At 44.1% G+C, this 16,914-nt stretch overlaps 1 pseudogene; it reads left to right on the plus strand.

The window, feature by feature from the left end:
• Positions 1-10,088, plus strand: part of LOC128562029 (glyceraldehyde-3-phosphate dehydrogenase-like) — an 84,527-nt pseudogene extending 74,439 nt beyond the window's left edge.
• Positions 10,089-16,914: the final 6,826 nt, after the last annotated feature.

The following is a 16,914-nucleotide window of genomic DNA, read 5'->3' on the forward strand; positions in this document are numbered from 1 at the left end:
ATTGGGCACCATTTCTATCTCCACACTCCTGCTGGGGACAGTTTAGCTAATTGTCCTGGCAGTTCATCACTCAAGTTTCATTTTCTCCTACCTCTGATAGCAATTTCCTCATTGACCTCCCAGCCTCCTTGAGCATTTCAGGTCTCTACCCTCTGCCTAGTTCCAAGACCATTGCTACATGTTTTAGGTTGATATTCTGGCAGCATTCTACTTCTAGCTACCAACTTCTCTTTAAATGATTTATTGCTGCATAAACAACTACCCAAATTTAGTGACTTAAAACAACCACCATTTTATTATTTCTCCTGATTCCTTGGGTTGACTGGGTTCAGCTGGGTGATTCTTCTTTTCTATGTGATGTTGGCTGGGGATAAGGTCATTGAAGGCTTCACTGGGATGGAACGTCCAAGACGGCTTATTCCGCTGGCTTGCAGCTTGGGTTGGGTGTATAATCAAAAGGGATTATCAACCACAGTGCCTCAATTCCTACTCATATGTCTTCACCAGGTAGCTTGGGCTTCTCCCAGCATGGCAGCTAGGTTCTCAGAGGCAGGAAGTACAAAGTGTTTGGAAATTCAATACCATCGCCTCTTGTGCATTCTGATAGTTAAAGCCAATCACAAGACCAGCCCAGACTCAAGGGTGAGTAAATGAATTCCACTCCTTGCTGTGAGGAGTGGCATGCACCTGGCAAAGGGGATGAATCCCCGGGTCCATCTTTGGAGACTTGCTGCCGCAGTGTCTCTGTTCTCACTGAGCAAAAGTGGACCATGTGGGCGGTGCCTGTGGCTCAGTCGGTAAGGCGCCGGCCCCATATACCGAGGGTGGTGGGTTCAGACCCAGCCCCGGCCAAACTGCAACCAAGAAATAGCTGGGCGTTGTGGCGGGCGCCTGTAGTCCCAGCTACTTGGGAGGCTGAGGCAAGAGAATCGCTTAGGCCCAGGAGTTGGAGGTTGCTGTGAGCTGTGTGAGGCCATGGCACTCTACCGAGGGCCATAAAGGTGAGACTCTGTCTCTACAAAAAAAAAAAAAAGTGGACCATGTACATCATTGCTTCTTAAACTTCAGGGTACCCACAATCCGCTGGGGACCATGTTAAAATGCAGACTCCGATTCAGAGGATCTAGGTGGGTCCCAAGAGGCCACATTTTTGACAAGTGTCAGATAATGCTAAACCTGCTGGTTCACAGACCACGCTTTGGGCAGAAAGGATGTAGATTATAGTGTAAATAGCCTGAGGTGTAGCATTTTAAGACCTAAGTTCAAATCCTACTTCTACCACTTTTGCACTGTGAGTTCTCAAGTACATTATCTATCCTCCGTGTCCCCACCTATTAAAATGGAACAGTGGAACAACTGTGAGAATCAATAGGAAGAAGTACAATGAGGTACTGTTTGAGTCTCTTCCTTACCGTGTGTCTCAGGGCCCTTCACTTCCCCTGTCTGAACTTCATTTTAAAGTGGGAATGGGAATGAAAGTGCCTGCCTTGCTGGGTGATTGTGAACATTTGGTGAAACTTGGAATTAATAAATGGCGTGTGGGAGGATGTGGGGCATACACTGGTTTCCCTTTTCCTTTCACCCCCCTCGGCCCAATCAAATATTTCCTAGCAGGTCAGCATTTGCTACCCTTCGGGGGAAGGACAGGGTGGGAGAAAGCAAGGATAGAGCTTCTGAGTTAAGTGAGGTTCAAAGCTAACCCATGATCTGCCTCTAACAGTGGCCCACTGTTACCACAGGAAAGTGAGCGTTCACTTGTCCTTTCCCCTGAGTGGGTTGGAATCAGGGATAATAACCGAGAACCATATCTGCGCAAAGGTCTGCCAAGTAGCTTCAGCCCCATTGTCTGTGGAATCAGTGGCTGGTGTGATTAATGATCCCTACTGGGAAATTTCAGCTGTGGGCTTCAGATGACGAAAGGCAGTCATGAGGCACTGAGTCCCCAGGTATTGCTGATCTAGTTCCACGTAGGCTGTGCCCTCCCGGGGATGATCCTAGGGCCACGCTTCAGAATCGGATGTTCTGGACCACTGAGCTCAGTCCAAGTTGAGTTATTTATTTGAGCTTTCTGGAATTGTACACTGAGATCTGTGTCGAATCCAGAATGGCTCTCCAACTGTGAGATTGTGGCAGATTGTGAACTGAAGCTATCACACCTAGGAATCCGGCAAAAAATAATGGTCATGTTCATTTTGCGCTTCCTCCATACCAGGCTCTGAGTTTAATATATAAATAGGTGTCGTCTCATGCTCACAATGACCCAAGGAGGAGGAAGATGGCACAATCATCCCCATTTTTCGAGTAAGAAAACTGAGGCACACGGAGAGGAAATGACCCATTCAAAGTCACACCGTGGAGTGGCAGGGCTTGGACTGGAATTCAGGTCTGGCTACCATCAGACTGTGCCGTGACAGCTTCTGAGTGCTGGTGGAAATTGGCTGGAGTAGGAGGGAAGTAGTGTCTCACAGTCAAAAATATTTCTTTCGTGATTTGGTGGCCATGGTTGTGCTTCCTGTGTAGACACACACACACACACACACACACACACACACACACCCCTTAAGAGGAGGAGATCTGTAAGAATGAAGCAGGAGTTTAGCAAGTTCATTTGCTTCTCTCAACCAAAGCAAAACCAACAGGAAGACTCTGTTGATCCGATCTGAATGGGCCACTCCACTCACACAAGGCTTGGCACTGTGGCCCAGGGCCACATTATCTCCCTTCAGATGCAAAGGCTCTTCATCCCTTGGGCTGTGTCTTCCTTGAAGACACAGGTCTTATTGCATTCTACTTCTAAAACCCTCCATTGCCTGCCACAGTCTCAGAGACAAGATCCTCCTCTGTGGCTACCCTGTCTCCTCTTGGGTCCTCCTCCAGATCATCCTCCGGAATGATCTCCAAGAATGCAGATGATATGATGCCATTCTCCAGCTTAAACATCCCTGGGGGGCTCCCACTGCCTTTAGGGTTAGAGCTCCCAGAGCCTGCCTGTCACCTGCAGTAGTCACAAGCTGATTTTGTGACTTTTTCTCCTGCTTTGTCCTATGCCTGGAATATTCTTTCCCCCACTTACTAGCCTAGCAATAAGGCCTTCAGCAAGTCACCTCACCCCTCTGTGATTCAATTATGCCTCCCTCCCATGTTTTTGAGGGTTAGGGAAAACTAGATTCGAGAAACATCCAGAACGGGGCCTGGCAGCCGTTAGTTCTATGCGACCTGGCGATGAGAAGAGGGAGGGTCTATTCTTTGGCCCAGAATTCCCCTTGCCAATATCATCTTAGTCTGCTTTACACTTTTCCAAGAAAGCTTCCCACACCATCCTGACCCCTGTCCAAGGTTTATTTTTTTTCCCCCAGAAGCCCTAACTCTGGATAATTACCAGGAAAAAAAGAAGAAAAGTGGTACTTTTCTTCCTCTTCTGTGGCCACGGGGGAAAAAAAGAGAAGGATTGAAAAAAAGATGGATTGTCTAAGAAAGAGACAGCTTTGGAATGGCCACTGGAGTTCTAAAAACTCAGACTCAGGCTTGAGGGGCAAAGAACCAGGGCGGGGTGGGGGGAAATTGATCATTCCCCTTTCTCTTACAGAGTGACTCGAGGCGGAAGAACAGTCTCATTCAAGACCATATACAGCACTTTCTCAGCAAACTATTGCCATTTGTTGCCCTTTGGGAAAAGCATGAGCAGAAGGGAAAAAATATTAGAGAACTATTTTACCCTAAAAGCCCCACGGTCTGTAGGATGAATTGCCTGCCATCTCCAGAGCCACAGGGAAGTTTCACACGGTTACTTGCCCAAGATCCTCATAAATTGTCAGTTTTGCCAGTCGGATGCTAAACTGAACTTGAGGGACAAGAGGAAGAGGCTTAAACATTAAATACATAATCTTTCAAGTGTGTCCCTTCATTTCCTGATTGTTTTTTCTCCGAAGGGAATCATTTTCTCTTTTTCTTTTTCCTTTTCCTTTGACACTGCACTGCGGAATCAGAAATCATCATCAGACTTTTTTTTCTCTGCCTAGTCCTTTTTTTTAAAATTTCTGATGAACATGAGCATACATTAAGTTAGGTTACATGAATTGCTTCTGTAAGGTTAAAGTCCATGTTGTAGTTGTGTGTCCTTTACCCATGGAGTACTATTCAGCTATAAACACACACACACAGATTTTGTAACTTTTAGAAAAATCTGGATCTACTTGGAGAATATTCTCCTAAGCAAAGTATCATCAGTTGGATCTCTGATTCACTGCCCAGATAATGGAGCTCTGCAGAGGTGGGGAGGGGATAGGTGGGTCACAATCTGTGGGTCATGACCCCTTTGTAACAATGAAAATACATCCTGCCTATCAGATATTTACATTACGATTCATAACAGCAGCAAAATTACAGTTATGAAGTAGCAACGAAAATAATTTTATGGTTAGGAAGGTTGAGAACCACTGGTTTAGAGGAAAGCAGAGCATAGGAGTCAGTCTTGGGTGCTCATCACCCTGCCAATGATGAGTTCATTCTCTCCAAATCATTGTTTCCTCACCATTAAAATGGGGATCATCGTGCCTACCTCCTGGACTTGTGAAATGTACATGGAAATACACATATAAAAGCCAATAGGTAGTTGGCACTCAATAAATGGCTGCTGTTAGTCATTATTCTTGTTATTAAACTTGAATAGGATAGTAAGATACTTTGGTGGCCACTAATAACAGTCATAGAACCCCCGTCCATGCCTTAGCAAATCTTATTTTCCTCTTCTATTTCATTTTTCTCCATATCCTTTAACCACCCCTGATATACTATATATTTGTAAGATAGCAAAGCTCTTGAGAGCAAAAATCTTGGTTCTCTTGATCCACAGCCAAAATTCTAGCACTTAGCAAATGTCTGGCATGTAGCAGATACTCCATAAATTTGTTGGATAGATAAATGTATGAATGAATGGATGAATTAACCTACTGCTACACCCTGACTCTTAGTTCTCACTACAGCTGCTGGAAAAATGAAAGAACCCAGATCATCTTCCAGTGTATCCTCCGGAAGTTTGATGACTATCAAATGGACCCAACACAAATTCTTGTTCCAAATATCTCCGCTATATAATAAGCCACCTCAAGTTTGCATGGGATAAAACAACCACCATTTTGTGTTATTCATGATTTTGTGGACCACAGATTTGGGTCTCACATGGAGTTGCAGTCAGATGTTCAATGGGCTGCAATCATCTGAAGACTCAACTAGAGCTGGGGGATCCAGATTCAAGTTATGTCACCCAGATGGTTGGCAGGTGATGATGGCTGTCACCTGGGAGCCCAGCTAGGGCCATCTTCAGGAGCACCTGCACATGGCCTCTCCAGCATGGCACTCTTGGGATTGTTACATTTCTTACATAGCAGCTGGCTTCCCCTGGAGAAAGTGCCCCAAGACAGCAAAGCAGAAGCTTTGGCCATTTATTGGCCTCAGAATTCACACAATGTCACTTCTTCCATACTCATTTTGTCAAAGCAGTCACAGGCCCACCCAGGTGCAGTGGCAGAGGACATAGACCCTACCTCCTGATGAGTGGCATGTTAAAGAATTTTAACATTTCTACAGACATGATCTTACAGTCCTGAGGGACTAGCCAGGTATAAGAAGTAAGCGAAGTGAGTGAGACAATAGAGAGTGGGGGGACTGCAGAGAAATGGAAAATTTTGCTCTGTCTGGAGGGACCATCCATAGCTTAGCTCCAACCAATTTCTTCCCTGTGGGGGGAAAAAAGACCTTTTGATTTTTCAAGTGAAGTCATGAAACTTTTAGTGGAATTTCCCCATTTTGAAAACACTGTAAGTCCAGCCTGGGCAACATAGCAAGATCCCCATGTGTAAAAAAAAAAAAAATTAAAAACTAAAGTTCTGTGTGAGCTGAAGGGAGCAAGTCTGAAGACTCACAGGTTTCCATTTTTGGGGTCCTAAGATAAATGATCTGAAGCTAATAGGGCTTTGTGGTAACAGAGCTGGGGTTCACCACTTGTAACTTCAGACAGTATGATCGTCAAGGAATTTTTAAGTACTCTCTCCACAAAATTGGAAACAACGTGAACCAGCCAAAAGACCACTTTGGTAGAAATGAGTCATTAGCAATCCTGAAAGTTAGAAAAATAAATGGAATGAAGTGAAACAATTTTTGACACCCCCCCATCATGTGGCAGGAGTCTTACACATATCATTGCATCTAATTTTCGCCCACGTGGGCTAGCTGCAATTATCTCCCGATTGCAGTACCTCATTGCAATTAGGCCCCGTGCTGGAGTTCATACAGGTAGAAGATGGTAGAGCCCAGGTCGGTCAGCAAAACACTGGAGCCCCCCACATGCAAAAAGTCTCTCCTCCAGACCAGGCCCATGGGGTTATCAATGCTGCATAATTAATGGGCTGGCCCATACTGAATCAACCAAATGACATAATGGGAGCCATGGGCCTTAAGTGGGTCTAAAGGTTGACTATCTTCTACTTTAAACATCTCCTGGTTGGTGGTCATTATACCAGAAGAACCTCCCTACAACAACAGTAACCAAAATGTTTAGAAATAATACCATCTAAAGAATGTTCTCTATGTGCCAGTGCTTGTATGTATGTGTGTATATTTTTTTATTTAATCCTTAATATAGTCCATTTTATGAATGAGGAAACTGAGGCACAGAGAGGTTGAATACTTGCCTGAGAAAACACACTAGCAAGTGGCATAGTTAGGATCATAACCCAAGGCTGTTCAACTCCAAGTTTGTTCTCATAAACCCTGTTTAGAAAGTCTTCCTATGTGCCAGTACCATGCTGTCTTGACCACTATGGCTTTGTAGTACAGACTAAAATCTGGTATGCTGATGCCCCCAGCTTTATTTTTATTACTAAGAACTGCTTTAGCTATACGGGGTTTTTTCCGGTTCCATACAAAATGCAGAATCATTTTTTCCAAATCTTGAAAGTATGATGTTGGTATTTTGATAGGAATGGCATTGAATAGGTAGATTGCTTTGGGTATAGACATTTTAACAATGTTGATTCTTCCCAGCCATGAGCATGGTATGTTCTTCCATTTGTTAATGTCCTCTGCTATTTCCTTTCTGAGGATTTCATAATTTTCTTTATAGAGGTCCTTCACCTCCTTCGTTAGGTATATTCCTAAGTATTTCATTTTCTTTGAAACTATGGTGAAGGGAGTTGTGTCCTTAATTAGCTTCTCATCTTGACTGTTATTGGCATATACAAAGGCTACTGACTTGTGGACATTGATTTTATATCCTGAAACATTACTGTATTTTTTGATAACTTCTAGGAGTCCTAACAATTGCAATCAGTGTAACCTGGCTTATTGTACCCTCAATGAATCCCCAACAATAAAAAAAAAAGAAAGTCTTCCTATGTGCCACACTAGTTAATGAAGTTTGAATGAACCATGTCCATCAACAGAAGATTATCTCCAGCACAGGAGGGAAAGCTGCCTCTCACAGGGCCTTTCCGTCATGGATTCCTTGGTACCCAGTCATACAAGGACTCGGAATCCCAGCATCCATTGTGTGTTCAGGGAGACTGACATACGCTGGCAAAACTCACAAGAGACTGACCTATATACCAGAATGGACCCATAGTGTTCATTTGCAATGATGATTATATGCCAAGAGGACCAGAATGCCTCTGCTGGTGTGAACACCACATTGGTTCTTTGTCTAAGCTCAAATTGTAATCATTTATTTATTCAACAAATATTTATGGGACATCTGCACTGGAGTGAGCAAAAGCAGACATAGCAGGAAGGTAGTCTGGTAAATGTGTAATCAATGAGTCTACACTGAGAATCTTTGGATTGCAAATAAAAGAAGACCCCTTACATTTGCTTTCACAGAAAGGAGAGTTGATTATAAATTTTTAAAAATCTAGGGGGGGTAGGAATTCAGAAGAAGAAATCAAAAACCATGAGTCTCTCTCTCTCTCTCTTTCTTTCTCTCTCTCTCTCTCTCTCTCCTCCTCCCACCCCTTCCATGGTCTTTCTCCCTGTATGTCAGCTTCATTCTGTTCTTCTACCAGTCAGAATTCTTGGCTGCACATAAACTGACTTTAGCTGAGTTTAACAGAAAAGGAATTTACTGAAAGGCTATCAGGAGATTTAGAATCTCTAGGAAGGTCAAGGAACAAAACGAAAACAAGCAGGAGCAAGAAGAGGCTAGACAGCCAGAACCACAGCCCCAGTCATGCTACAGCCCAAACCCGGTGAGGACGCCACCCTTGCTGCCACTAAAAACCAAGTATCTCAGCTTGCACCAGCTCTCCACCACTGCTACCAGGCGCCTCGGGCTGCTGTGGGCACCGCTGCCTGGAATACAATCCTCACTATGCCTGTATCATGCTTGTAAGTTTCTATTATAAAAATGTTCATACACATACACGTGTAAATAGAATAGGATAGTGAACTCACATCACCAATTTAAATAATTCTCAAACTCATGGCCAATCTTCTTTCATTTGTACCTCCACCTACTTTGCCCCATCCCCACAACGTTTTGAAGCAAATGCCATTTACCCTATATTATTATCCATGACTATTTCAACATGTATCTCTAGAACAGGGTTGCCCAGTCATGGCACTATTGACATCTTGGGCCAAAGACTTCTTCGCTGTAAGGCCATCCTGTGCATTGCAGGATGTTTACAGAATCCCTGGTCTCTATTCACCAAATGCCAGGAGCACCTCCTTACCCCTCGTTGTGACAACCAAAAATGTCTCTAGACACTGCCAAATGTCTCCCAGGGGACAAAATTTCCCCAATGGAGAAGGATATATGTATCACCATAAAAAAAAATAAATAGATAAATAGGTGTCCCTGTTGATAGAACCACAAAACTATCATTACGCTTTAGAACTTTACAATATTTCCTCAAAATTATTAAATGCCAAGTCACTGTTCAAATCTACACAATCATCTCATAGTATTTTTGTTATAATTATTTGCTACATTCTGGATTGAAATGAGACCCATAGCTTACCACTGGCTGCTATCTATAAGTCTCTTTCAATAATAAGCTTGCTGGTTCTCTGGTCCTCCCGTTCGTCAGACAGCCACTGCTTCTAGTTGCAGCGCCAGCCTCATCCCCAAGGCCCCATAGTGAAAGTGAAGGTCAGAATAAATGGCTTTGGTCGTATGGGGTGCCTGGTCCCCAGGGCTGCTTTTAACTCTGGCAAAGTGGATACTGTCCTCAATGACCCTTTCATTGACCTCAACTACATGGTCTACATGTTCCGGTATGATTCCACCCATGGCAAATTCCATGGCACAGTCAAGGCTGAGAATGGGAAGCTTGTCATCAATGGAAATCCCATAACCATCTTCCAGGAGTGAGATCCCACCAAAACCAAATGGGGTGAGGCAGGCACGGAGTATGTTGTGGAGTCCACTGGCATCTTCACCACCAGGGAGAAGGCTTGGGCTCACCTACAGGGGAATGCCAAAAGGGCCATCATCTCTGCCCCTTCTGCTGATGCGCCCATGTTTGTGATGGGTGTGAACCACAAGAATTAGGAAAACAGCCTCAGTATTGTCAGCAATGCCTCCTGCACCACCAAGTGCTTAGCCCCCTTGGCCAAGGTCGTCCATGACAACTTCAGCATCATGGAGGGACTCATGACCACAGTCCATGTCATCACTGCCACCCAGAAGACTGTGGGTGGCCCCTCTGGGAAGTTGTGGCGTGATGGTAGAGGAGCTCTCCAGAACATCATCCCTGCCTCAACTGGCGCAGCCAAGGCTGTGGGCAAGGTCATCCCTGAGCTGAATGGGAAGCTTACTGGCATGGCCTTCCACGTCCCCACTGTGTCAGTCGTGGATCTCACCTGCCATCTGGAGAAGGCTGCCTAATACGATGATATCAAGAAGGTGGGGAAGCAGACATCAGAGGGCCCCTCAAGGGCATCCTGGCTGCCTTCCACAGTGACACCCATTCTTCCACCTTTGATGCTGGGGCTGGCATTGCCCTCAATGACCACTTTGTCAAACTCATGATAATGAATTTGGCTACGGCAACATGGTGATGGATCTTATGGCCCACGTGGCCTCCAAGGAGTAAAAACCTCCAGACCACCAGCCCCAGCCAGAGCACAAGAGGAAGAAGGAAGCCCTGAGCTGCTGGGGTGCCCCTGCCTACTCAGCCCCCACCTCACTGAGAATCTCCCCTCCACACAGTTTCCACACCAGACCCTCTGAAGAACAGGAGGGGCCTAGAGAGCCCCACCTTATCATGTAACATCAATGAAGTTCCCTGAATTCAGACAAAAATAAAAGATAAAAAAATAATAATAAGCTTGCTCACCCTCTTCTCTTTTTAGGTTAGCAGGGACCAGAGGGAGGAAGAGGAAATGGGAAGGTGTAAGTCAAAGGATCCCAAATATCAGATACGTAGGATGAATGAGTCTGCAGATGTAACAGACAACATGAGGACTCTCCTTAATACATGCGTAAGACCATACTGTGCTCAGGATTTTTGCTGAAAGAGTAGAAACTATGGGAGATGGTGAATATGTTAATTTCCTCAACTAGAGTATTCTTTTCAATACATGCATAAAACATTATATTGTATACCTCAAATATATACAAGAAAATCATTTTTAAAAATATTTTTATTTTATTTACTTTTTTCTTTTTAGAGACAGAGTCTTACCTTATTGCCCTCAGTAGAGTGCAATGGCATCGCAGCTCACAGCAACCTCCAACTCCTGGGCTTAGTCAATTCTCTTGCCTCAGCCTCCCAAGTAGCTGGGATTACAGGTGCCCACCACAACACCTGTCTATTTTTTGTTGCAGTTTGGCCGGGGCTGGGTTTGAACCCGCCACCTTCAGTATATGGGGCCAGTGCCCTACCCATTGAGCCACAGGCACCGCCCTTAAAAATATTTTTAAAGAAAAAAGGGAAATCCGTTTCTGTCACGTTCCCCACAATCTGACTTATGGAGTCTATCTCCACAGTTGAATTGGACATGCTCCTGTTCCTGCTATGTTTCCTAGAAATCGGCAGTCGGATCTGGAGGCTTGATCTGATTCCAGTGCTCTTGCTGACTGCTCCCTGATTATGGCCCAGGAGGCCCGTTTACCCTTTTTGTTAGATATCAGCAGGCATTGGCAATCACTTCCCAAATCCTTCATTTCGTTACGTATTAAATATGGGGAAATTCTACCAATCCTTCTTCATTTATGAGCTAGACTATTTATAAAGATAAACATGCCCTTCCATTGTTTGGTTACTCTGACAGTTTGCGTAGGGAAAGTAGGATAAATGCTTTACTGCCTCCCTTTCCTTGCCAGTTCTCAAACTAATGCATTGGTAAATTAGTGTCTTCCAAGGGACCCTGTGGGTTTCGTTACTGTTGTTGGTTAGCATCATGGTGAACTCCTGAATTTCAACACATGAGAAGTGCTTTCAGTCCATAGAAGTCCTGGTCCTATTGGTATTCAATTTGTTCTGTTTTGAGCCAGTGGGATCCTCTTTCAGATGGCTCCTGAGACCCCTTGATGGACCTCATTGGTCTTACATAGCTTCTTGGCTGGCTGGTAGGACAATACCTGCCAGGTTCACTGTGTACAATTCATGCCACCGATCAGGTATTAGTCTTTTCTCTAAGGAGTCATCATTCTTCTCGTGTGGCTCCGTGTTTGTGTAGCATGTGCTCCAGATTCAAGCCCCAGGTGGCTGGACAGAGCTGACCAAGCCTGTACCACTTCCCTCTGCACCTGTGGCCACCAGTGCTGGAAAACAAAGATGTGGCCTTTTGAGCTCTTTTGACCAGAGGCAGCTTTGATTCCACCGAGACAGAAAGTGAAATTCACTACACATGAAAAGGAAGGTGGGACAATGAGTGACCCGCCTCCACCACCACCACATGGCAGATAATCCCTGTATCTCTCTCCTCCTAAAACTTCTCAGCACACATGGCCGAACATGGCTGTCCCACAGCTCCCAAATTCACACATCTTTCCAGCTCAAGTACCCATGAAAACCAAGTCCCAATTCTAAATTCCCAGGAGATACGGTTTTGTTGTTCCAATCCGGGTCCGATGTCATCAGCTTTCCCCTAAGGGCAGAGGCAGGCAACACAAACCTGCCACAGGGACTTCCCATCAACAGAGGAAACAACAGTTCTCAAAGAAAGAGAGACCTGCCTGAGCCCACACCCCCAAAGACGTCCTCTTCCCACAGCCAGAGTGGAAGATTGGAAATGATTTGAACTTCGGAGGCTCCAAGTTCTGGGAACTTCGCCCCCTTCCCATGGTTCCCAGTATGTGAAAGTCCCAACATCACACCCTAGATACTCCAGAGGTGCCTGGCTTCTTGTCCCAGTAACATCACTGAATGACCCCTCTTTCCCCAGCCTAACAACCACGCCTCACCTTTCCAGAGCTCTTTCTTATTGCCCATTAAGTGTGGCTTGTTTCTCTCCATTTTTGAAGCCTCTTTGTGGTCAGCACCATCATTATCGTCCGTTTTTCTGATGGAGAAACTAAGGTTTGGAGACATGAATTTGCCCAGATTTCATCACCGTACTAGCAAGAGATGGAGCCAGGATTGAAGCCAGGCAGTCTGATGCAAGAGCTTGCGCTCTTTAACTTGACACCATCCTTTGAGGTCACCATCATTTGGAGGCACTCAAGTCCTCCCCTGCCTGTAACCTCGGTGTCCCATGAAGGTAACTCTTCATTTTTCTAGTTGCATCTAAGTGTCTTCCTTCTGCAGTTATCTCCCGGGAAGCCACCTGATTTTGAAGTCAGCCATATGTAACAATCACATCATAGAATTCAGTAGCCAGACTTTGTATTATGATCCTCATGCAAAGAAACCTACTTATCATAACAAAAAAGATGTTATTATAAAACTTATAACCATTGGTGTAAAGAAGGTGGGTTTGTATGGACTCTCCGAAAAACATAAACTCATTCTACCACGCAGAAATAGTTGTTAAGCACTGCTTTAGTCGGGGGAGACAGAGTGAACAAACACACATGCTTTCAGGAAGCTTTAAGTGCTGGGTGGGGAGAGGGCAGAGAAAGTAGCCATAAACAAGAAAAGTAAGTAATGTATGTGGTATGGCAGATTAATGATAAGTGCTTTGGAGAAAACAATAAAGGAGGGGAGGTGAACATGAAGTGCTGAAGGTGGGGAATTAAAATTTTAGACTATGGGAGGAGAAAGTCCACATTAGAAGGGCCATTTGGGTAAAATACAAAAAGAAGCAAAATAGTGAGTAGCTATCTGAGGACACAGCATTCCAAGAGCAGGAATAACACATGCAAAGGGCCTGAGGTAGGGCTGACTGCAGGTGTGTGCGAAAACAGAAAGAGGGCTGGTGTGGTGAGAGGGAAGTGAAGGTGAGGGGAAGAGAGCATAGAACCAGGTCCTATGGGGCATTGACAGTCCAGTGAGGACTTGGGCTTTTACCCTGGGTGGGGAAAAACTGGCAAAAGAGCTGCATGATATGACTGGTGCCTTCACAGCATCAATCTGGCTGTGGTGCCACAAACAGACGCCCAGAGAGGAATCCAGGAAACCAGTTAGTAGGCTGTTGCAATGATCCAGGTAAGAGCAGATGTGATATGAACCTGGATACCAACAGAGAAGGTGGACATGTTTACCTACCTTCCTCCCAAAGGTAGAGATTGACATGGAATATAAAAGAAAGAGGACTTCAGTGGGCTCCAGGGTTAGGGCTGAGCAAGTCCCCCAACCTTTAAAACTTCCTGATGAGTCAGGAAGTCAGAATGTCACTCAAGTTTCCTCCAAGTTGGAGCAACCTGAAGGTGCTTCTGTCTTTCCCATTATAAATTTCCTTTTTCTTTAACAAAGCCAGCTTAACACCAATTTGTTTATAGCTTATAACTCCAAAGGATCTCTGTAGGTGAAAAGATTACACTTCTTCTAAAAGATGCCCCACTATATTTTCAGACCATCTGCTACTAGATCTTCTCTCAGGACCCACCTCTTCCCCAGACACACAAATAAATCATTTTCCTGACAGCCAAGTTCAAGTAAAAACATGTTTTTCTGGCTTACCATCCTACGCAAAATTCCAACACACTGCTTAAATGTTACCAGCCAATTAGTCAAAGATTTGTAAACTTATTCTGTTACTACAGTCAAGGAGTGTTAGAGAGAGAGTTTAATATAAACTATTTTCCAGAACACGCTGAAATCAGGAGAAAACTGTGGGGTGAGAAAGTAATGAAGATGAGAGGGGAAATTGCAGCTGGGGTGAGGGAGGTCAGACCTATAGATCTAGGCCAGCAAACCAACAAGCTGTTAGGTACTGAGAAAGATGAACTTCAAACAAAAGCATCTATCTCAAGGCTGCTAATGTATCATATAAATTAAAAATTTGTCTTTATGGAAACATCTTGAGACATTCATTCATTAACCATCAAATTAGCACAGATTTCTCCTCCTGTAGATCTGCAATGCTGTTTTTCAGTGTATTGAATTTATCTTTGGGTCTAACTCACTTTTAGAGACACAGACATGTCCTATCATAGGAAGCAAAGCAATGGTTTCTAATCACAGCTGACCAAGAGCTCGGAGCATGATATGTAGGGCATCTTATGAAATGACATATTTCCTGACTAAGAGGATGTTTAATGGCAGGGTTAAAAGCTCTGAACAGAAGTGGGTTGAAATCCCAGCTCTACCCCAGTAAAAATCTTATGCAAATGACATAACCTCTCTAAGCCTCACTTTCTTCATCTGTAAAATGGGAACAATTCAACCTACATCCTAGACGAGCTAGGAAGATCAAATCGCGGAAAATGAGATGTTTCATGTAGCACAGTGCCCGGCACAGAACATCACTTCAAAGGCATTAGTCATTGCCATTTCACTGTTAATAAAAAGACCTCAGGGTGTCTGATGGCTGGTTTTGCTTTGAGCCTCCTGATTCGTGAACCAAGATTCCCTCCTGATCTGTTGCGACACCCCGTCGGCAGCCTGGGAATATTTAACAGCACACACAGCCTGTTCAGCAGCACGTTTTCCTTTGTTGGGCTGCAATTTCTTAATTGCCCTAAAGCAGATGTACTTGGTTTTGGCAGCCAAATTGCAGGAGATAGGTTTCAGGGTTTGGTTTCAAAACACAACATTGGCACTGGGTCATTTCATGTCTGCAAGATCGTCCCTGAAAGTGATATGAGCAGGGCTGAGGCAGCATGGGTGCCAGGGGAGAACAGTGGGAGGAGGAGGGCAGGTGTTTTCTGACTAAATCAGGACAGGCAAGAAATATGACTTCTTGGATTCCCACCCACCTGGTGACCTCCCAAACACAGACGACTGCAGAATGTGGGGTGGTGGGCTCTAGTGGCTAGAATGAGCTCCAAATAAAGTGAGGGCAGAAGGAGAAGTCCTTGGGTGTCACTGAGGCCAACAACTGTGAAACTGTGCTCTGCAGAGCTCTGGAAAGGGGTCCTCCACCCTCCCTTTTAATAAAATTAATTATCATTATGGGAGCCAACGTTTATTGAGGACTCATAACACGCTAGCACAGTTGTAAGCACTTTGCATGAATCAATTCATTATGTCCTTTCAATAGCCCTAGGGGTAAAGGTTTAGATAACATGTCCAAAGCTGCCCAGCTTGTAAGTGGCAAGGCCAGGATTCTGACCTTGGCCATGTGGAGTCAGAGGTCAGGGTCTTAAATGCTTGTTTTTTCTCATCTTTATCTGTGCAAGTTACGATATATCATTCTATTTTGCTGTGCACGCGTGCATGTGCGTGCACACAGACATCCATCCAGTCTACTTCAGACAATGTTCTCAGCTGCTTCTTCCTAGATATTCATTCATTCATTTGTTCATTCATTCATTCAAAGATCATTTGTGGAGTACTAATAAGGAGGGAAGGTGGGGTCCAGTGGGTTATAGCATGGCCTTTAGAACCTGGGCTGTCGGGCAGTTTGTAGAGCACAGTGATGACATGACAAATTGGGATGGACAATTGGGATGGACAAACTGTTTGGGCCAGAAGAGACGAACCACCATGCCACCACTGAATGCAACAGAGGCTTGTATAGATGTTGATTTGAAAATATTTTTGAAGACACGTTCAAGACAATCAAGGAAATGTGAATACAGATGGGTATTAGATGATATCAAGGATTATTATTAATTTTGTAAGAGTGATAATGGCATGGAGGTTATGGAAAATGGCCTTGATGGCCTGGTTTCTCTTAACAAACAAACTGCAAGGTTAAAAAGAGAGAGAGAGAGGGAGGGAGAGAGAGGGAGAGGAAGAATCCATAGATTAAAACAGACGTTATAGGCATCTCAACTGATTGCAACATATGGTCCTTGTTTGTGTGCTGATTCAAACAGACTATAAAAGAAAAAAATAAAAAGAGAGAGAAGGAGGCAGGGAGGGAAAAAGGAAGAGAGGGAGAGAGAAGAAAACAATAAAACAATATGAGACAACTGGGGAAATGTGAATGTCAACTGAATATTTAATGATGTGAAAGGAAATGACTGTGAAATGTTTAGGTGTGATAATGGCATTATGGCTGTATTGTTTCACAAGACTCCCTATCTTTTATAAGTACACGTTGAAATATTTACGGATAAAATAACAAATTTGCTTCAAAATAATTGGCAGGGAAAGGAAGGAGAATATAGATGAGAGCTTAACGCAACAAGACCACCCATGAGCTGACAACTCTTGAAGCTAAAAAGAGGTATAAAGGGAGTTATTATACTATTTTCTCTACTTTGGGCTAGATTTGAAATTTCCACAGTAATTTTTTTGACATTCATGTCAGTGAGAGATACAAACTGACGTATTTGTAAGTGAGATAACATTACGTCTGGGGTTTGTATTTGAATATTGTAGCAAAATCCTTTAAAATGTACAAATAGGATGGAACAATATTGGC

The sequence above is a fragment of the Nycticebus coucang genome, chromosome 12 (assembly GCF_027406575.1).
Source record: "Nycticebus coucang isolate mNycCou1 chromosome 12, mNycCou1.pri, whole genome shotgun sequence".
Classification (NCBI taxonomy): Eukaryota; Metazoa; Chordata; class Mammalia; order Primates; family Lorisidae; genus Nycticebus; species Nycticebus coucang.